At 57.1% G+C, this 23,059-nt stretch overlaps 1 protein-coding gene across 1 annotated transcript in view; it reads left to right on the top strand.

The window, feature by feature from the left end:
* Positions 1–23,059, top strand: part of FBXO42 (F-box protein 42) — a 1,015,376-nt gene that overhangs the window by 145,800 nt on the left and 846,517 nt on the right. The window lies entirely within an intron of this gene.

The raw sequence follows: 23,059 nt of genomic DNA, 5'->3' as shown, positions 1-23,059 counted from the left end.
TGTTTGCCACATGAGACCCCTGGACAGTGACCAAGAAGCAAGGGTCTGTGATTACAGTGGAAAGTGGAAGAGAGTCCCTCAGCCGAAATTGCAGTTGGTTTCAGAGATTCTAGAGTAACCAACATGGAGAGTGGCCTGACCAATGGTCCCATGGTTCACCCTAACCGAGGTGAACCCTGAGTCCCGACCAGCAGAGGGTGTAAATACTGGATTTTAACAGGGGGAGCCTGGAGGTTCACGAAGTTCGGAGAATGGAGAGGAAGCCACCTGGACGGCTTTGTGGTGTTGGACTATAGGCATCCAGGCCTTGTCTCTGGGATGGGCATGGGTCCAATCTGTGTTGTTGTTTGTTTGTTCATTAAAGTTTGAAAGGGCTCTTGTGATGTAGGACATCCCTCGTGATCAGGTGATCTACAAGTCTGTGGACACACACATGGATGGCGCAGGGGCGCCAAGTACGTGGGTGCTCCCGGAAAACCGAGTGTTGGCACCCCGCTTAGACGTCCATGTCATTATTAGATGACTCCAAGCCCTTGCAGACAGACTCTTTCCTCATTCTGGGGATTATTTTGCATCTGTGAGTGCAAATACCCACCAAAAACGCTATTTACACATAATGGAGAGTTGATGAACTTTTTATTTTTTTCATGGTATAAGTAAGACAGATGTGTTTGTCGCCCCTGCTTCTTCAAGCGCACACTTTCTCATTCACAGTGATTCTCTCGCTATCATTCGCCAATGTCCAAGGGGTTCTCAAGGATGTGTTACGCACATGTGTGCCCTCATCACTACGGACAGATCTCTCAACTCACATGCTTTTGCAGAGCCCTCAAGTTTCCTATGGCCATGCTTGAGAAGGTCATTCAGTCCTGGTATTGCTTGGAATTCTGAGACGTGCAGTTTTCCTAAACTTGAAATGGCAAGAAAAAAACTGCAAGTCCCAGAATCCAAAGTAAGGAAAAAAAAACAGGACTAAATGGTCTTTGTTATATGATATTTTATTTATAGCGTGCCCATACACAAGTGTTTCAATGCACAATGAGGCAAGGTAGGACAAGACAATGATCTTACTAGGCCCAGGGACACTGAGAATGTGCAAGTGCAGGGGAGAGGGTAGTGGAAGGGGCAGGAGGAGGGGTGGAAAGTGCTGAACACATGATCAAAACAACAACAACAGGTAGTGCGGCCAGCAAGTGGCAAGTGCAAGAATTAAGCGCCGACAACGGGTGTCTAATAAGCGCAGGTAAGGGGACTGTAGGGTTGCTGATACAGACCCAAGTGCAAGGGTTGCCAGGAGGCAGTGCGGGTATGCAGCTGGGTAGACAGGCGACCGGGCCCGAATTCAGAGGATAGCCAGGTGCCCAGTGCAAAAACAGATGGAGATCAGCAGGGTAGAGGAAGAGAGAAGGCAGAAGCAAAGAGGAAGGTCTTGAGGTGGTTCCGGAATGAAGATGGTTCTCCTTAAGTTTCAGAAAGGCAGGGAGGCTATTCCAGACGGAGGAATTTGTTATGTCGTATCCTGGAAGGTCCACCTTAAAGGACATGACCTTAAGTGGAAAGACACTGTAGGGAGGAAATCGAAAAGGAGAGGCGAGCAACTGAAGGGGTAGTTAGTTAAGTGGAGGAGAAATAAAGAGAAGGTGAATCCCACTGTGGCTCTGCATGTTATGGGCAGGCTCAGAAGCGGGGAGTATGGATGTATGAGAGGCTAGGAGTGAACTAAACAACTGGCTGGGAGTATGGATGTATGGGAGGCTAGGAGTGAACGAAACAACTGGCTGGGAGTATGGATGTGTGAGAGGCTAGGAGTGAACGAAACAACTGGCGACGAGTAGGAGGATTGGGACTCAGGCTCCACAAAGGTAATCCACCTGTTCCACAGCAGTCAGCCTATTCAGTGTGTGCCCTGTCAAGGGCTATTCGCCTAGTCCATGGCAATCCGCCTTCAAGGGAAGCCCATCACTTTGCCGCTACTGGTAATAAGGCAACCAGGGGAGTTGCTAGGTCTGGAAAAGACCCAGGGCTAAGGTGATGTCGGAACTGTTGGGACTGGGGGCTAGCTAGTCTTTTGGCTGTAGCTCCTGAGATTCTATCCGGGGCTACAACCAAAAGATCAGGGGCTATACCACCCTTAACTCCCCCCCCCAGCAACGCCCCTGAAGGCAACCCTTCAGTGCAGGGAATCCCCTGTCTAAGGGACGGCCGGCCATCCGCCGCCGCTAATACGGCAACCCTCCGAGTGCAGACAATCTGCCGCCCAGAGGAAGAGCGGCAATCTGCTGCTGCTGTAATTGGGGCAACTCGCCTGTTACAAAGGTAGTCTGCTCCCACTGCCATAACACGGTAAACTGCCGGCAATCCACTGACAAGAAAAAAAGAAGAGTTCATAGCAGCGTGTTACGCCGCCACAGATAATAAAGGACAGCCGCCCTTCCACAGAAATCTTCAGTGCAAGCAGACAACGGCAAGCTTCCGGCCACAGCACCACTGTTATAAACTGCGGTTTCCACAGCAGGTAGCCACTGCCACATCACAGCTCGGCGATCCACAGCACCAATGCCTGAGTAACTGGAGAGAAGAATACCAAAGGCTAAGACTGGCCTAGATACAGTGGTGAAAATGGAAAGAACTTGGTGGCGGATCCCACAAGGGTCGGGGTGGGGGCAGAGTTTCATGCTGCTTCTTTTCTAAACTATATATCAATTCCACTTCCAACCACTTCCATGGCACTGGTGATAAGTTACTTCACTATGCGGATAATAGTTTTGACTAGTGTTGCGCAGTATATATTCTTTAAAATGCACAATTTGCATCCCATTGTATATAAAAAAACCTCCCCTTTGGGTACTATTCAAACAGGGTGATTTCTGTTCACCATAGGCAACGTTTTCTTTTACTTTAAACACATCCCCCCTCTGAAAGCAGTTGGGTGGCTTAATCATGTGTGATAGTTTCAATGTTAATAGGGGTATTGATTTATTCATGCAATATGTGTCGGATACCTATTTATTTATGCAATGTTGTCGGATACAGGTATCCGAAAAACATTGCATAAATAAATAAAACCGGGTCGTGGCTGAGGACTGGGTTGTGGCTGAGGACTGTAACTTGCTCTTGTAACCGCTTGCATGGGTCACCAGAGTAAGTTACAGTTTGCTCACGGGCACTTTCACACTCCCCTCCCCACACCCACCCAGCACAGAGCATGGGTTTGAGGAGGCTGACCCTAGCTGGATCCCGAGATCCGCTACACATTTGGTGCTGGATCTCAGAGAGCCAGCCCATCCGAGAGGCCACGGGCTCAAGACTGACTGACACACTCTGACACCGGGACTCCAAAGGAAGCAGCAAATTACCAGAACCCAGCCACGCATGGAAACAGCGAACATCCACATAGGAGAAGACTCGGCCACAACCCTGAGAATACGCAAGAGGTCCATTGTTGAAACCAGTGGCGTAACAGAACATTTTGGGGCCCTCCTGCGAGCCATGCAGAGGGCACCCCCCAACTCGGCAACAAATCACAGGTCGCGCTACACGATCAGTCGGCTTAGATTACCACGCTTGCTCAATACATGCAAACGTGCTACTGAAGAGGTATGCTGCACAGTGTACTAGGCGATAGATATACATTTGTGTTTTAATGCAATATACAGCACACTTTCTGAGAAAAGCTGGCTAAAAAGCCTGAGTTTTTGCAATTGCTTTTGTGGTATAACATGAATCCAATGCATGCAAGTCGCCAACAGTGCACAGGAACATTAATGCTTTGGTATTCAAAATGCCATGGCACAATGAAAACATGTCAACTTGCTGCACAGTGTAGACACATAATAATATTACAGTAAAGCATGTCAGGCCACATTTAGACATACCTGGACTGGTTGCACTAAAATGCCAGTCGAAGCAATAACACTCATCAAGAAGAGAGAACACATTCAAGCCTGCCTCTAGGTGGCCTCTAACAAAATGGACAAACTCTTTCAAATCTGCAAGGAACTGGCCAATCCTGTTGCGGTCTCTACCTCTCCTGTTCCCCTCCAGGCCCTCTGTACGGCTCTGGCCTCTTACTTCTCTGCTAGAACTCAGGACATCCGGTCCTCTATCTCCTCTTCCTCTCCCCTCTTCCTCTCTTGGTCACTCTTTCGCCATCTCTTCTCCTTTCTCCTCTTTCTCTCTGACAACACCTAGCAAGGTTTCTAGACAAGTCTGATCTATGAAAGTGTCATCCGAACAGGTGCCCCCCTGCTTCTCCAGAACCATCAAGGACCATATTGACACCCTCGCTCCAGCCTTGGCCGAATTTCCGTAATCACTCTTTCACCACTGGAACTTTCCCCTCTGCCCTTAAGCACTCCCTTGTGCATCCACTCCTCAGGAAGCCGTCTGCCAATCCTACCTTTCCGGAAAACTATCACCCAATCTCCATCTCCCCTTTCCCTGGGCAAACTCTTGGAAAAGCTAGCCATCTCCCAGCTTACTCTCCACACTGAGTGGTTGCCTCCATGACCATCAGTCTGGCTTCAGAGCTGCCAGAGGCACAGAAACTGCTCTCGTGAACACCCGTGAAGATCTTCTATATAACCTTGATTCGAGCATTCCTTCTGTCCTGGTCCTCCTTGATCTTGCCTCTGCATTCGACACGGTCAACCACGCCATCCCGATCAATCGACTCTGTGAGAACCTGGGCATCGCGGAACAGGCCCTGGAGTGGCTGACCTCCTTCCTCTTGGACCGCCCCTCCCAGCCCAACTTGGTCCCTTTCTCTCCACCGCCTCTCTCTACCTGTGGCGTACCCCAGTGCTCTATCCTCTCACCCTGGTTTTTCAACTTCTACTTTACCTCTTTACCCCACCTGATATCTACCTCTCGCCTCTAACTTTCAGTGTTATGCTGATGACACTATGCTTTCCTTCAGGCTCCCCTCAGCCTTCTCTCCACTCTTGCTCACTCACTCCTGACTGTTTATCTGCGATTCAGGATTGGTGCACCTCCAACAATCTCTGCCTTAATGCCAGTAAGATGGAGATACTTCTCATTGGGACCCCTGCCCTGCTTTCCCCCTCTCACTCTGGCTGCCCTCCTTGGGCCCTCCTCCTTTGCCTTCCTGCAAGGCAAAAAACCTTGGTGTCATCTTCGACTCCACTCTCTCTTTCTCTACTCACATCTCAGACGTCGCTAAGAAGTCCAGCTACCAGCTGCCCCTCTTCAAAGGGACACTTCCTTTCTCACTTTACCCCAGAAGCTCACTATCTCCAGAGCCCTGGTTCTCTCTAGGCTGGACTACTGAAACAGCCTCTTTCTCAATCTGTCTTCCTCTTCTCTCTGCAACTCATTTAGGACATGACGGAGAATTATCCTTGGCCTCAAGCCCTGAAATCTCTCTACTGGCTCCCGGTGGCTGCAAATATCAAGTTTAAGACCCTTTGCATTGTCCACAAGGCTTTCTTGGGCCAGGGCCCGTGCTAGAGCCAACGCTCTCTTGCAAAATACCTTCCTTCTCGACCCCTTCACTCCAACTCTAAGGGTTAGATGATTCTCCAGGCAGAGAGTGGGGAGTTGATCCATCTTCTCTGCAGGTGCCTCCCTCTGAAATTGACTCTTTGCCCTTCTCAAATTTGAGCCGGACCACCTGAAGTTCCAGAAGCAGCTTAAAACTTTTCTCTTCTCCTCTGCTTTCTCCCTCTCCTGCTGACCTACCTGACTGCTGTACCGACTGGTTGCTTGGCTACCCTTAGAGTCTCACTGAGTCCAGGCTCTTTGTTGGTCAGTCACCCTTGCACTGCCTCCGGGCCTACCACGCACTTAGGGGCTATAACTGTAACCCTACAGTCCCTTATTCTCCCTGCACTACCCAGAGCCGCGCTGCCCTAGCTCCACTTACTCAGAGCATTGCTACTCTATTTCCCCCTCCCCTCTCCCTTGCACTTCCTCCCTCCCTTTCCCCTTGCACTTCTCGTTCTCGCACGATCTGAATGACACAAGGCCCAGTAAGATTGTGTGTCTTGTCCTCCCTCCGTCTTCCCTCCATTGTCTTGTCGTGCCTCGAAACAATTGTGTACAGGCGCGTTAATGACTTATCATATAATGTCCCATCATTTTATCACAGCTGCCCAGAAAAATATGCAATGCCTCTGTAAGATAGGCTAGACTGGCAGCACCCAAATGCCAGTCTAGCCAGGTAATTACACTTAGCAGGGCTGCTTTATCAGAAATGCCTAGTTAAAAAAAAGTCATACTAAACTGAGGAATGACTAGACTGGCTGCACCAAAATGCCTCTATAGCCACTAATACCACATATTCCAGTTTAGCCTGGACATGGACGACCTTTATTGTTTATTGCACAATTCCGCCCCCTTACACATCCCCTTTCCCACCCACCCTATACCCCAACCTCGAAAATCAGCTCCTTGGCCCAGAATTACCTCCACGTCCCTCTTCCTTGTCCCAGTGCTTACGTATGAGGCTCCTTGCCTCATGGGTAAGTACTGGGATGAGGAAGAGTGGGACTAGGAGTAATGAAGATTACAGGTAGATAAGTCAGGAATTACCTCCATGCACCTCTACCTCATCCCAGTACTTGTGTATGAGGCAGAGTGCCTCATACACAAGTACTGACTCATACACAAGTACAGGGACAAGGAAGAATAGGGCTGAGTAATGAAGATTACAATAAGTAATTATATTTATATAGCGCCTTCACGCAATGTATTTCAAAGCGCTTTAAGGCAATGGAGGGAACAAGGGAAAATACAATGACATTCTTACAGGCTATGAACAGTAAGGATGTGAAATTAACTATTGTACTCAGCCTGATGACATTTCAGATAGTACAAGAGCGAAGACATAAATAAGAATGGGAGGGGGAGAGTGGGAAGGGAATGGAAACAGACAGGCAACTACTGTACCAGGCCTGACGACATTTCTGGCAGAGCTGGAGAAAAACAAAAGGTGAGGGAGAGGGGTGCAGAAAGGGAGGGGAGGAACAAAACAAGCGACTTTTGTACTAGGCATTTCAGATAGTGCCGGGGGGGTGGGGGGGATATGACCCAGAAACAAGGTTGCTATCATACTAGGTCCAGGGACAATTCTGGTAGAGTAAGTGCATAGAAGAAAGTAAGGGGAGGAGATAGGAAAAGGGAGAGGAGGCAAGAACAGACAGTAAGCAGTCAAAAAGAGCAGAGAAGCAAGAGGGGAGAGCGAATATACAATTTCAGAAGTCAGTAGTAACACATACTGTTGCAAGCCAGGAGACAAGATGAAGATTGGAACAACATGATTCAGGGTCACCATGAGTACAAGATACAAAGAAAGTCCAGTATGAGAGTTCAGAGAGTTCATTAAACACAAGTAGTGGGACAACGCCATTGAGCTGACTGGCTTCAACATCCACCCCCCCCCCGCTCTGAAATATTGGGCTATGTTGACTCGACCTGGCTGACCTACAGAGCAGTTGCCGGACAGAACAGGACACAGATGCTAAACAGCACCTGGGTTTCGCTGTGAACAAGGGCCCAGCAATTACTAACGAAAAGCATTTCACTGTTACTACCAGCATTCAAATGTCACATTTTTTAGGCAATTGAAATCGTGATGTGGGTTTATTACTTGCATGCCAGGGGAGTGATTGGAAGGGTAGAGAGGGAACATGAGTCTGCTCATTCTCACAGCAGTCCATAAGTGGGTGCTTTCAGACTTAAAGGAGAGTTAACTGCTTGCAACATTGAAGCTGCACAAGAATAGTCGCATGAAAATGCTTAAAGATGTTAGATGCCCGCACACAAATAAGTTTGGCCAACTGCCCGTGAAGTTAGCACCTCTTCCAACAATTGAAGGGTTAGCCCCCCCAAAATGTAAGTTTTGTTGCGCACCTGAACACAAGCACACCCACCATTCACCATATACACACACCCATCCATACATGCATATAAGTGTGCACTCTTTCACCATACAGGCACACCCAGGCAGCAACCATACATTTAAGAAAGTGTGCACCCTTTCACCATACAGGCACACCCAGGCAGCCACCCATACATTTAAGTAAGCGTGCACCCTTTCACCATACAGGCACACCCAGGCAGCCACCCGTATATTTAGGTGTGCACCCTTTCACCATACAGGCACACACACACATACCCAGGCACCCACCCTTACATTTAATTGTACACCCTTTCACCATACACTCACACACATCATGGGGTTAAGAGGAGCCCTATCACTCAAAGAAATGATTTCCGTTAAGGACCGAACCATAACGGAAATGTCTTTATGAAGGCAGAGTGACTTCAAAAATAAACCATTTCTTTTTGAAGTCATAGTGCTCCACCGGCCCCATGACATGGAGGACTCCATCGAGGGTCTTCCATGTCATGTGGTGGGGGCGGCACTCGGGCTTCAAGTAGAAAGTTTTATGAATGCAGAGTGAAATAAATTTAAAAAATGGGATTTTTTAATATATTTTTTTTTACTCCATGTGGTGCTGCTGGGGCTCCTGTTACCGCAGTGGTTGACACCCATTGAAGGAAGGGAAGTCCACCAAATGAGAACAATGGAAAGGGAAGAGGGCATCGAGGAAAGGGCCCAAATAACTTGCATGTTGAGAGCGGCAACCTTCCAAATGCATTTGCAGCAGGACAGGGAACCCAGATGAGTTGAACGGCTGGATGAGTTCTCTGACTTCATGAAAGCAATGGGCGACAGCTAATCACCAGCGCTCCTGGACATATTTACTAACATTGCAGGGAAAGTAGTGAAATGAAGACGGAAAACAATCCCGCCTCAGTAAGGGTCAATCTGTGAGCAGGCTGTTGCAGCTCTAATAAAAAGCAATAGCGCAGCCAAACCAAGACTTCAAAAGATATACCTTCAAACAATGCACCCAACTGCCTCACTATATGGTGGATGCGTGTCATAAGGTTCCAAAAGAAAATAGCACGCTGTGAATTCGACGAACTCTCGGGACGCGATCTGTATGAGGCTCACAGAGGGGTGTGCATCAGCTGTAGTGACAAAGTACCCCCATTACTTAATGCACCTGCTGTCGTGCCTGAACACGTGTTCAACTGCCAAGCACCTACCCTTCAACAGGCTATCACTCTCCAAAAACGTAATGGTCTGTTTTCAACCTGTCTGGGCACAAAGGTTGAGAGGTATGCTATTGCCTTCTGTAGTGTGCCATGCCTATGTCTAGTTTGACAAATGTAAAGGACCCTGTCCTCCGTTTATGGCGAGTGCTGACGCTCGCATTGGTATACTGCCTAAAAAGTTAAATCAACCAGTAGCATTAAAGAAGGAAAGACCTACGCTGCTTGTCTCATTGTCTTTATTACGCAGCACCTCGTTCCCACGCGCCAGCTTGATCATAACAATGGCGACGCGGAAATGCCGCATTGTTAATCACACTGATTCCTGTGAATTTCCGACGCCTCACTGCACACTGTCGGCCGGCACTCCTGCAAGACAGACAGTCGGTCCGCAGCGTGAGAGGCGAGTAGCCCGCATACAACGTCCTGTGAGGGAGACATGTGCTCCAGCATCTCACAAGGCCTGACTGTGTGCGATCGCCTGCTACGTCTAAGAATTTGTTTTCTGCCTGCTACAACTGGAACAGCACATGTTCTGCTGCGCGTGTTGTGCCATATCCACAGCATGCACTGCGCTAATTGCCTACACCACGCCATTACACAGACAGCAAGGACAGGTGCCTCATTGTGAACTTAGATATACATCCAGTGTGCCATCACCATGTCTGAGGATGAGGCTGTAGGCAGCTCATCCACTCAAGCATCCCCACCCCCGTCCCTGCACCGCATGACAGGGCAGAAAGGAGTCATGAATCCCTACAACTATAGGCGGTCCTGCCTTTTGACATCAGAGACACCAGCAGTTAGCGCCACGTTGGAACAGGTGGCTCCAAGAACTATACGTAGTTATGGTTAAGTTGGTGTTTCCATAGGAAGAGCACTTTTTGGGCGGCTTATAACTTTGCTCCCCCTGGACGAATCCTCACCAAACTTCGCAAAAAAAGTATATGGCCCACTCTGGATTTTTCTGCAAAGTTTGGTGAGGATTCGTCCAGGGGGGGAAAAGTTATAGGGGGGTCCCAAAACTTTTGTTTTTTCCCATAGACATAATGGGAAAAAACTTTGCTCACGCCTACAGCCCAAACCGCTGGACGGATTTACACCAAATTTGTGGCAGGAGCGGCAGCTTGGTCCCAAAAGCGTGCTTTGCTTTATTTGGTGTAAATCCGTCCAGTAGTTTTTAAAAAAATGACAAAAATGTAAGTGAAAAAAATTAGTGATATCTGTGTTCGCTTCACGGACACACTTCCTTGTTCGCTCCGCAGACAGGACGGTGATTGGACAAGCAGCTTGCGTGATGTCCGCGGACATCTGACGTGCTCTCTCATTGGATGCGGTGAAAGTGTGCAGTGCGTCTGGCTTCAGAGACACCCACCATCTTTGTTCCCCGCATGAGAGGCTTTGTCAGCAGGAGCGGGATCTGCCGCCTGCACAGTAAGTCCGCCCGTGTCTGTCTCCTGTTCCTCCCACCTGCGCTCATGCCCCGTGTGTCCTTCTTGTCCCCCCCCACCCCCACTCATACTCCGTGTCTCCCCTGTTCCTCCAGCCCCCCACTCACGCCATCGGCACACAGTGGCCAGCGGAGGGCCGAGGAGCGGGATCTGCCGCCTGCACACGAACGCTGTGTGTCTCTCCCTCCCCCCCACCCCCGCTCATGCCCCGTGTGTCTCTCCCCCTCCCGCCCACCCCCGCTCATGCCCAGTGTGTCTCTCCCCCTCCCGACCACCCCCCGCTCATGTCCCCTGTGTCTCTCCCCCTCCTGCCCACCCCCCGCTCATGCCCCGTGTGTCTCTCTCCCTCCCGCTCATGCCCTGTGTGTCTATCCCTCCCTCCCGCCCACCCCCCGCTCATTCCCCGTGTGTCTATCCCTCCCGTCGCCCACCCCCCCGCTCATGCCTCGTGTCTCTATCCCTCCCCCACTCATGCCCCGTGTCTATCCCTCCTGCCGCTCACCCCCCGCTCATGCCCTGTGTCTCTATCCCTCCCGCCGCCCACCCCCGCTCATGCCCCGTGTGTCTATCCCTCCTGCCGCCCACCCCCGCTCATGCCCCGTGTGTCTATCCCTCCCGCAGCCCACCTCCCGCTCATGCCCCGTGTGTCTCTCCCCCTCCCGCCCACCCCCCGCTCATATACCGTGTGTCTCTCCCCCTCCCGCCCATGCCCCGTGTGTCTCTCTCCCTCCCGCTCATGCCCTGTGTGTCTATCCCTCCCTCCCACCCACCCCCCGCTCATTCCCCGTGTGTCTATCCCTCCCACCGCCCACCCCCCGCTCATGCCCCGTGTGTCTATCCCTCCCGCTGCTCATGCCCCGTGTGTCTATCCCTCCCGCCGCCCACCCCCCGCTCATGCCCCATGTCTCTATCCCTCCTGCCGCCCACCCCCCGCTCATGCCCCGTGTGTCTATCCCTCCCGCCGTCCACCCCCCGCTCATGCCCCATGTGTCTCTCCCCCTCCCGCCCACCCCCCGCTCATGCCCCGTGTGTCTCTCTCCCTCCCGCTCATGCCCCGTGTCTCTATCCCTCCCATCGCCCACCCCCTGCTTATGCCCCGTGTGTCTCTCCCCTCCCCCCACCCCCGCTCATGCCCCGTGTGTCTCTCCCCTCCACCCCACCCCCGCTCATGCCCCGTGTGTCTCTCCCCTCCCCCCACCCCCTGACCCCCCGCTCATGCCCCGTGTCTCTATCCCTCCCGCCGCCCACCGCCCGCTCAGGCCCCATGTGTCTCTCCCCTCCCCCCACCCCCGCTCATGCCCCGTGTGTCTCTACCCTCCCCCCACCCCCCTCTCATGCTCCGTGTGTCTATCCCTCCTGCCGCCCACCCCCCGCTCATGCCCCGTGTGTCTATCCCTCCTGCCGCCCACCCCCCGCTCATTCCCCGTGTGTCTATCCCTCCCGCCGCCCACCCCCGCTCATGCCCCGTGTCTCTATCCCTCCCCCCACTCATGCCCCGTGTCTCTATCCCTCCTGCCGCCCACCCCCGCTCATGCCCCGTGTCTCTATACCTCCCGCCGGCCACCCCCGCTCATGCCCCGTGTGTCTATCCCTCCCGCCGCCCACCCCTCGCTCATGCTCCGTGTGTCTATCCCTCCCGCCGCCCACCCCGCTCATGCCCCGTGTGTCTATACCTCCCGCGGCCCACCCCCCGCTCATGCCCCGTGTGTCTCTCCCCCTCCCGCCCAACCCCTGCTCATGCCCCGTGTTTCTCTCCCCCTCCCGCCCACCCCCGCTCATGTCCCGTGTGTCTCTCCCCCTCCCGCCCACCCCCCGCTCATGCCCCATGTGTCTCTCTCCCTCCCGCTCATGCCCTGTGTGCCTATCCCTCCCTCCCGCCCACCCCCCGCTCATTCCCCGTGTGTCTATCCCTCCCGCCGCCCACCCCCCGCTCATGCCCCGTGTGTCTATCCCTCCTGCCGCCCGCCCCCCGCTCATGCTCCGTGTGTCTATCCCTCCCGCCGCTCATGCCCCGTGTGTCTATCCCTCCTGCCGCCCACCCCCCGCTCATGCCCCATGTATCGATCCCTCCCGCTGCCCACCCCCCGCTCATGCCCCATGTGTCTATCCCTCCCGCCGTCCACCCCCCGCTCATGCCCCGTGTGTCTCTCCCCCTCCCGCCCACCCCCCGCTCATGCCCCGTGTGTCTCTCTCCCTCCCGCTCATGCCCTGTGTCTCTATCCCTCCCCCGACCCCCGCTCATGCCCCGTGTGTCTCTCCCCTCCACCCCACCCCCGCTCATGCCCCGTGTGTCTCCCCCCCACCCCGACCCCCCGCTCATGCCCCGTGTCTCTATCCCTCCCGCCGCCCACCCCCCGCTCATGCCCCGTGTCTCTATCCCTCCCGCCGCCCACCCACTGCTCATGCCCCATGTGTCTCTCCCCTCCCCTCACCCCCGCGTGTCTCTCCCCTCCTCCCACCCCCCGACCCCCCGCTCATGCCCTGTGTGTCTATCCCTCCCGCCGCCCACCCCCCGCTCATGCCCCGTGTGTCTATCCTTCCCGCCGCCCACCCCCCGCTCATGCCCAGGGTGTCTATCCCTCTCGCCCACCCCCGCTCATGCCCCGTGTCTCTATCCCTCCCGCCGCCCACCCACTGCTCATGCCCCATGTGTCTCTCCCCTCCCCTCACCCCCGCGTGTCTCTCCCCTCCTCCCACCCCCCGACCCCCCGCTCATGCCCTGTGTGTCTATCCCTCCCGCCGCCCACCCCCCGCTCATGCCCCGTGTGTCTATCCTTCCCGCCGCCCACCCCCCGCTCATGCCCAGGGTGTCTATCCCTCTCGCCCACCCCCGCTCATTACCCGTGTGTCTATCCCTCCCACCGCCCACCCCCCGCTCATGCCCCGTGTGTCTATCCCTCCCGCTGCTCATGCCCCGTGTGTCTATCCCTCCCGCCGCCCACCCCCCGCTCATGCCCCATGTCTCTATCCCTCCTGCCGCCCACCCCCCGCTCATGCCCCGTGTGTCTATCCCTCCCGCCGTCCACCCCCCGCTCATGCCCCATGTGTCTCTCCCCCTCCCGCCCACCCCCCGCTCATGCCCCGTGTGTCTCTCTCCCTCCCGCTCATGCCCCGTGTCTCTATCCCTCCCATCGCCCACCCCCTGCTTATGCCCCGTGTGTCTCTCCCCTCCCCCCACCCCCGCTCATGCCCCGTGTGTCTCTCCCCTCCACCCCACCCCCGCTCATGCCCCGTGTGTCTCTCCCCTCCCCCCACCCCCTGACCCCCCGCTCATGCCCCGTGTCTCTATCCCTCCCGCCGCCCACCGCCCGCTCAGGCCCCATGTGTCTCTCCCCTCCCCCCCACCCCCGCTCATGCCCCGTGTGTCTCTACCCTCCCCCCACCCCCCTCTCATGCTCCGTGTGTCTATCCCTCCTGCCGCCCACCCCCCGCTCATGCCCCGTGTGTCTATCCCTCCTGCCGCCCACCCCCCGCTCATTCCCCGTGTGTCTATCCCTCCCGCCGCCCACCCCCGCTCATGCCCCGTGTCTCTATCCCTCCCCCCACTCATGCCCCGTGTCTCTATCCCTCCTGCCGCCCACCCCCGCTCATGCCCCGTGTCTCTATACCTCCCGCCGGCCACCCCCGCTCATGCCCCGTGTGTCTATCCCTCCCGCCGCCCACCCCTCGCTCATGCTCCGTGTGTCTATCCCTCCCGCCGCCCACCCCGCTCATGCCCCGTGTGTCTATACCTCCCGCGGCCCACCCCCCGCTCATGCCCCGTGTGTCTCTCCCCCTCCCGCCCAACCCCTGCTCATGCCCCGTGTTTCTCTCCCCCTCCCGCCCACCCCCGCTCATGTCCCGTGTGTCTCTCCCCCTCCCGCCCACCCCCCGCTCATGCCCCATGTGTCTCTCTCCCTCCCGCTCATGCCCTGTGTGCCTATCCCTCCCTCCCGCCCACCCCCCGCTCATTCCCCGTGTGTCTATCCCTCCCGCCGCCCACCCCCCGCTCATGCCCCGTGTGTCTATCCCTCCTGCCGCCCGCCCCCCGCTCATGCTCCGTGTGTCTATCCCTCCCGCCGCTCATGCCCCGTGTGTCTATCCCTCCTGCCGCCCACCCCCCGCTCATGCCCCATGTATCGATCCCTCCCGCTGCCCACCCCCCGCTCATGCCCCATGTGTCTATCCCTCCCGCCGTCCACCCCCCGCTCATGCCCCGTGTGTCTCTCCCCCTCCCGCCCACCCCCCGCTCATGCCCCGTGTGTCTCTCTCCCTCCCGCTCATGCCCTGTGTCTCTATCCCTCCCCCGACCCCCGCTCATGCCCCGTGTGTCTCTCCCCTCCACCCCACCCCCGCTCATGCCCCGTGTGTCTCCCCCCCACCCCGACCCCCCGCTCATGCCCCGTGTCTCTATCCCTCCTGCCGCCCACCCCCCGCTCATGCCCCGTGTCTCTATCCCTCCCGCCGCCCACCCACTGCTCATGCCCCATGTGTCTCTCCCCTCCCCTCACCCCCGCGTGTCTCTCCCCTCCTCCCACCCCCCGACCCCCCGCTCATGCCCTGTGTGTCTATCCCTCCCGCCGCCCACCCCCCGCTCATGCCCCGTGTGTCTATCCTTCCCGCCGCCCACCCCCCGCTCATGCCCAGGGTGTCTATCCCTCTCGCCCACCCCCGCTCATTACCCGTGTGTCTATCCCTCCCACCGCCCACCCCCCGCTCATGCCCCGTGTGTCTATCCCTCCCGCTGCTCATGCCCCGTGTGTCTATCCCTCCCGCCGCCCACCCCCCGCTCATGCCCCATGTCTCTATCCCTCCTGCCGCCCACCCCCCGCTCATGCCCCGTGTGTCTATCCCTCCCGCCGTCCACCCCCCGCTCATGCCCCATGTGTCTCTCCCCCTCCCGCCCACCCCCCGCTCATGCCCCGTGTGTCTCTCTCCCTCCCGCTCATGCCCCGTGTCTCTATCCCTCCCATCGCCCACCCCCTGCTTATGCCCCGTGTGTCTCTCCCCTCCCCCCACCCCCGCTCATGCCCCGTGTGTCTCTCCCCTCCACCCCACCCCCGCTCATGCCCCGTGTGTCTCTCCCCTCCCCCCACCCCCTGACCCCCCGCTCATGCCCCGTGTCTCTATCCCTCCCGCCGCCCACCGCCCGCTCAGGCCCCATGTGTCTCTCCCCTCCCCCCCACCCCCGCTCATGCCCCGTGTGTCTCTACCCTCCCCCCACCCCCCTCTCATGCTCCGTGTGTCTATCCCTCCTGCCGCCCACCCCCCGCTCATGCCCCGTGTGTCTATCCCTCCTGCCGCCCACCCCCCGCTCATTCCCCGTGTGTCTATCCCTCCCGCCGCCCACCCCCGCTCATGCCCCGTGTCTCTATCCCTCCCCCCACTCATGCCCCGTGTCTCTATCCCTCCTGCCGCCCACCCCCGCTCATGCCCCGTGTCTCTATACCTCCCGCCGGCCACCCCCGCTCATGCCCCGTGTGTCTATCCCTCCCGCCGCCCACCCCTCGCTCATGCTCCGTGTGTCTATCCCTCCCGCCGCCCACCCCGCTCATGCCCCGTGTGTCTATACCTCCCGCGGCCCACCCCCCGCTCATGCCCCGTGTGTCTCTCCCCCTCCCGCCCAACCCCTGCTCATGCCCCGTGTTTCTCTCCCCCTCCCGCCCACCCCCGCTCATGTCCCGTGTGTCTCTCCCCCTCCCGCCCACCCCCCGCTCATGCCCCATGTGTCTCTCTCCCTCCCGCTCATGCCCTGTGTGCCTATCCCTCCCTCCCGCCCACCCCCCGCTCATTCCCCGTGTGTCTATCCCTCCCGCCGCCCACCCCCCGCTCATGCCCCGTGTGTCTATCCCTCCTGCCGCCCGCCCCCCGCTCATGCTCCGTGTGTCTATCCCTCCCGCCGCTCATGCCCCGTGTGTCTATCCCTCCTGCCGCCCACCCCCCGCTCATGCCCCATGTATCGATCCCTCCCGCTGCCCACCCCCCGCTCATGCCCCATGTGTCTATCCCTCCCGCCGTCCACCCCCCGCTCATGCCCCGTGTGTCTCTCCCCCTCCCGCCCACCCCCCGCTCATGCCCCGTGTGTCTCTCTCCCTCCCGCTCATGCCCTGTGTCTCTATCCCTCCCCCGACCCCCGCTCATGCCCCGTGTGTCTCTCCCCTCCACCCCACCCCCGCTCATGCCCCGTGTGTCTCCCCCCCACCCCGACCCCCCGCTCATGCCCCGTGTCTCTATCCCTCCTGCCGCCCACCCCCCGCTCATGCCCCGTGTCTCTATCCCTCCCGCCGCCCACCCACTGCTCATGCCCCATGTGTCTCTCCCCTCCCCTCACCCCCGCGTGTCTCTCCCCTCCTCCCACCCCCCGACCCCCCGCTCATGCCCAGGGTGTCTATCCCTCTCGCCCACCCCCGCTCATGCCCCGTGTGTCTATCCCTCCCGCCCACCCCCCACTCATGCCCTGTGTGTCTATCCCTCCCTCCGCCCACCCCCCGCTCATGCCCCCGTGTGTCTATCCCTCCCGCTGCCCACCCCCCGCTCAAGCCCTGTGTGTCTATCCCTCCCGCCGCCCACCCCCCGCTCATTCCCCGTGTGTCTATCCCTCCCGCCGCCCACCCCCCGCTCATGTCCCGTGTCTATCCCTCCCGCCACCCACCCCCCGCTCATGCCCCGTGTGTCTATCCCTCCCGCCACCCACCCCCCACTCATGCCCCGTGTGTCTATCCCTCCCGCGGCCCACCCCCGCTCATGCTCCGTGTCTCTATCCCTCCCGCCGCCCACACCCGTGTCTCTATCCCTCCCGCTGCCCACCCCCCGCTCATGCCCCGTGTGTCTCTCTCCTCCCCCCCACCCCCGCTCATGCCCCGTGTGTCTCTCCCCTCCCCTCCACCCCCTGGCCCCCCGCTCGTCTATCCCTCCCGCCGCCCACCCCCCGCTCATGCCCCGTGTGTCTATCCCTCCCGCCGCCCACCCCCCGCTCATGCCCAGTGTCTCTATCCCTCCCGCCGCCCACCCCCCACTCATGCCCCGTGTGTCTATCCCTCCCGCCGCCCACCCCCCGCTCATGCCCCATGTCTTTATCCCTCCTGCCGCCCACCCCCCGCTCATGCCCCGTGTGTCTATCCCTCCCGCCGCCCACCCCCCGCTCATCCCCCATGTGTCTATCCCTCCCGCCGCCCACCCCCCCGCTCATGCCCCGTGTCTCTATCCCTCCCGCCGCCCACGCCCCGTGTCTCTATCCCTCCCGCCACCCACCCCCCGCGTGTCTCTCCAATCCCCCGCTCATGCCCTGTGTGTCTCTCCCCTCCCCCTCACCCCCTGCTCATGCCCCGTGTGTCTATCTCTCCCTCCCGCCCACCCCCCGCTCGTGCCCCGTGTCTCTATCCCTCCCGCCGCCCACCCCCCGCTCATGCCCTGTGTCTCTATCCCTCCCGCCGCCCACCCCCGATCATGCCCCGTGTCTCTATCCCTCCCACCGCCCACCCCCCGCTCATGCCCGTGTCTCTATCCCTCCCGCCGCCCACCCCCCGCGTCTCTATCCCTCCCGTTGCCGACCCCCCGCTCATGCCCCGTGTGTCTATCCCTCCCGCCGCTCATGCCTCGTGTGTCTATCCCTCCCGCCGCCCACCCCCCCGCTCATGCCCCGTGTGTTTATCCCTCCCGCCGCCCACCCCCCGCTCATGCCCTGTGTCTCTATCCCTCCCCCCGCTAATGCCCCGTGTCTCTATCCCTCCCGCTGCCCACCCCCCGCTCATGCCCCGTGTCTCTATCCCTCCCGCCGCCCACCCCCCGCTCATGCCCCGTGTGTCTATCCCTCCCGCCCATCCCCCGCTCATGCCCTGTGTGTCTATACCTCCCTCCCGCCCACCCCCTGCTCATGCCCCGTGTCTCTATCCCTCCCGCCGGCCACCCCCCGCTCATGCCCCGTGTCTCTATCCCTCCCGCCGCCCACCCCCCGCTCATGCCCCGTGCCTCTATCCCTCCCGCCGCCCACCCCCCGCTCATGCCCCGTGTCTCTATCCTTCCTGCCGCCCACCCCCCGCTCAGGGCCCGTGTCTCTATCCCTCCCGCTGCCCACCCCCCGCTCATGCCCCGTGTGTCTATCCCTCCCGCCGCCCACCCTCCCGCTCATGCCCCGTGTGTCTATCCCTCCCGCCGCCCACCCCCCCGCTCATGCCCCGTGTGTCTATCCCTCCCGCGCCCACCACCCGCTCATGCCCCGTGTCTCTATCCCTCCCCCCGCTAATGCCCCGTGTCTCTATCCCTCCCGCCGCCCACGCCCCGTATCTCTATCCCTCCCGCCGCCCACCCCCCGCTCATGCCCCGTGTCTCTATCCCTCCCGCCGCCCACACTCCGCTCATGCCCGTGTCTCTATCCCTCCCGCCGCCCACCCCTCGCTCATGCCCCATGTGTCTATCCCTCCCGCCGCCCACCCCCCGCTCATGCGCCGTGTCTCTATCCCTCCCTCCCGCCCACTTCCCGCTCATGCCCCGTGTCTCTATCCCTCCCACCACCCACCCCCCGCTCATGCCCCGTGTCTCTATCCCTCCTGCCGCCCACCACCCGCTCATGCCCCGTGTCTCTATCTCTCCCGCCGCCCACCCCCCGCTCATGCCCCGTGTCTCTATCCCTCCCGCCGCCCACCCCCGCGTCTCTATTCCTCCCGCCGCCCACTCCCCGCTCATGCCCCGTGTCTCTATCCCTCCCGCCGCCCACCCCCCGCTCATGCCCCGTGTGTCTATCCCTCCCGCCGCCCACCCCCCGTGTCTGTCTCCTGTTTCCCCCCACCCGCTCATGACCCGTGTCTGTCTCCTGTTTCTCCCACTCGCTCATGCCCCGTGTCTGTCTCCTGTTCCCCCCACCCGCTCATGCCCCGTCGGTACACACCGTTTTGGCCTCGCCGGTTCGGCGATGGGATGTTTTGGCGCGCCGCACACCAGTGCACATCGCCTGCTGTTTAGGGAAACAGCAGGCGATGTGCACTGGGGTGCGGCGCACAGAGCAGAATTGATCTGCCGGGCTCACGAGGGTGGGGGCTGTGCTGCTCGGAGCAGACTGCTCCGAGCAGCACAGCCCCCACCTTCGCGGGCCCTGCTGTGTACTCTGCATGGCTGTGGTGCCTGCATGAAGAACTCGCAGGACACTTATGTGCGGCCAGTTCGGCGCGGGCCGTGCCGCGGCGAACCAGCTCCTGCGCTGAACCGGCCGCGGCAAATCATCCCGCGCCGAACCGGCCGCCCCGAAATGTCCTGCTCCGTGCCTCTCTCCTGTTGCCCCCCACCCCCGCTCATGCCCCGTGTCTGTCTCCTGTCCCCCCCCACCCCCCCGCTCATGCCCCGTGTCTGTCTCCTGTACCCCCCCACCCCCCGCTCATGCCCCGTGTCTCTCTCCTGTTGCCCCCCATCCCCCCCGCTCATGCCCAGTGTCAGTCTCCTGTTCCCCCCACCCCCCGCTCATGCCCCGTGTCTGTCTCCTGTTCTCCCCACCCCCCGCTCATGCCCCGTGTCTCTCTCCTGTTGCCCCCCACCCCCTGGTCATGCCCCGTGTCTGTCTCCTGTACCCCCCCACCCCCCCACCCCCCGCTCATGCCCTGTGTCTTCCTCCTGTTCCCTCCCACCCCTTGCTCATGCCCCGTGTCTTCCTCTTGTCACCCCCTCCTATGATGCCCCTTGTTGACCTCTTGTTCCCCCCACCACCCGCTCATGCCCCGTGTCTCCCTTCTTCCCCCCCACCCCTCGCTCATGCCCTGTCTTCCTTTCCCCCCCACTCCCCTCTCAATCCCCGTGTCTCCCTTCCTTCCCCCCCACCTCCTGCACATGCCCCGTGTCTGCACTGTTGGAACAGGGCAGACATGGGGCATGAGCGGGGGTGGGGGCCCCCGTTGCCCTACCCCCGCTCATGCCCCATGTCTCTCCTGTTCACCCCCGCTCATGCTCCGTGTCTGTCTCCCTCCTTCTCCCCCGCTCATGGCGCATGTCTCCCCTGTTCACCCCCACCGCCCGCTTATGCCCTGTGTCTCCCTTCTTTCCCGCTCATGCCCCGTGTCTCCCTTCTTTCCACCCCCTGCTCATGCCCCATGTCTCCCTCGTGTTACCCCCCCACTCATTCCCCGTGGCTCTCTCCTGGTCTTCCCGACCCACTGCCAATGCACTGTTGTGTTCTGTTTATACACCCTGCCTTCCGTTTCCCTGGTGTCAATCTTGGTAAAAGATTTTCTTTCCTACACCGGGACGCCTGCCTGCGGTGTCCTGGTTTGGGAAGAAAAATCTTTTTTTTACCACTCCGGGTTCCCACTTTGAGAACCTAGGATGCTAGTTGTCTTCCTCCATTGAAATGGACGTTATGGTTACGTTGCACTAAGAAAAAACTATGAAATTCAGTAAAAAACTGTTTTAAAGGGACGTTATGGTTAAGTTGCGCTACTAAAAACCTATGAAAATTCAGTAAAAAAACTTTGTTAAAGGGACGTTGTGGTTAAGTTGCGCTACTAAAAACCTATGAAATTCAGTAAAAAAACTTTGTTAAAGGGACGTTGTGGTTAAGTTGCGCTACTAAAAACCTATGAAATTCAGTGAAATAACTTTGTTAAAGGGACGCTATGGTTCAAAGTAAAACCGAAAAACCCCTGAAATTCGGCAGTTATGGTAAGATAAGCAACCATAACTCGCGCCACTGTGCACTGCTAACACTAACACCCAGGACATCAAAGATGACATCACAAATGTCATTGATGACATCACTGATGACATCACATGTGCATTTACTTTTCATGAAAACTCTGTACAAGGGATTCTTATAATGCTGACCAAAAACTGTCAAGGATCATTGGGGATAAATATCATGAGCTAACTAGTGCATTAAGCAATGCATTGATATAAATAGCATTCTATTATGAAGTCCTATCCAGTATACTAAGCTACTTATGCAGAAACATAGGCAGTGTGTGCAGCATACATGATGAAGGTGCAATATTCATAATCTTGCCATGTTGAATAGTGAAATGATAACTGCTTTCTTATTAGAGTTTTGCGTACTGTGAAACATGTAATAAGTAGATAATAAAACCCACTTAATACATAATTATTACAGACAAAACACAAAGAGACAACAACACATACAAATATGAGTATATACAGGGACAGTGAAGTAAACAAAAAAGCAGAAGTAGGAGCAGAAAGAGTTTATAACCTAACTGATTGTCTTTATGCAGAGAAGTTATTGCTCTGTTTCAAAGCTGCTACTTACCATATGTATGTGTATCACATGATGTGACTGCACCCAAAGGAAAGGAGAGTGAGTATAATGTATACAAATATGAGCATATACAGGGAAGGTAGAGTAATAAAAATAAAACTATGAGAAAGTGCTGATAACCCTAATGATTATCTTCATGCACAGAAAGGATTGCTCTCTTTCAAGCCTGTGTCTTCCGCTATGTATGTTTCATATGATGTGACTTGACCCTAAGTCTACAAATATAGTACCTTTTTAATTTTTACTTCCTGACTATTACTGAAGAAAACTATGTGGCCTAGATATGTCAGTAAACGGAAAAAAGGGAGAGCCAGACATGTGATGTCATCAATGACATTTGTGATGTCATCTTTGATGTCCTGGGTGTTAGTGTTAGCAGTGCACAGTGGCGCGAGTTATGGTTGCTTATCTTACCATAACTGCCGAATTTCAGGGGTTTTTCGGTTTTACTTTGAACCATAATGTCCCTTTAATAAAGTTTTCCCACTGAATTTCATATATGCGCTCCCTCCGCACCTCAGAGCCATTGAATCCCACACTGTATTCCGCAAAGCCATCAAAACTAACCTCTTTGTCTGAACTCTCAAAACCTTCCTGCAACGCACTGTAACCTGTAACTACCTAATTGTTTTCAAGTATTTTTCTAGGGCAGCTTCAATGTAACCCTAAAGTAAGCACGCTTAACCACTGTTCCAGCGCCTCGATGTCTGCGGGCTGTTTGTGCGCTTTACAAATTCAAATAAATAAATAAATAAATATATATCTATATATATATATATAGATATATATATAAAAATAAATCAACGCAACTGGGCTGAGGGAAGAACGCTGCCTCCGAGGAATCTTAATGTACTTGCAAAGGTCCGGTAGTGCGCAACACAGTCTTCGAAATGCCAGAAAACACCACCACCACTTTTCAGGGCATCATCGACTCCCTGAACAACTACTTTGCGCCACTACGAAACAGGGTCGAACTGGGACAAGAAATAGGCCCGGACCCCCCAAAAAAGCGGCCCACCCCACGTCTAAAAAGAAAGTGGCCCTCAAACAATCATCAGTGAATAGCGTCAATTCACGACTTTACAGAAAATGCTATCCCAAAAACTCACACCCTTTGCAATAGGGTGGCCAACTTTTCAAAATGGCTTCGCAGGACACTTTATGCGCAGAGGCTCAAAAGTAGCGTGCAAGATTTTATCCAGCGCCATTTGTTCGCACCAACATATGTATACTTTTGTTTACACATGACTGTTGTGATGTCTAAATGTCCTGTTCTCTCCAGGTGCAGAGCAGT

This window comes from Ambystoma mexicanum, chromosome 8 (genome assembly GCF_040938575.1).
Source record: "Ambystoma mexicanum isolate Mex_15411 chromosome 8, UKY_AmexF1_1, whole genome shotgun sequence".
NCBI lineage: Eukaryota > Metazoa > Chordata > Amphibia > Caudata > Ambystomatidae > Ambystoma > Ambystoma mexicanum.
The sequence above is the reverse complement of the archived record's forward strand: the minus strand, read 5'-3'. Positions and strand labels throughout refer to the sequence as shown.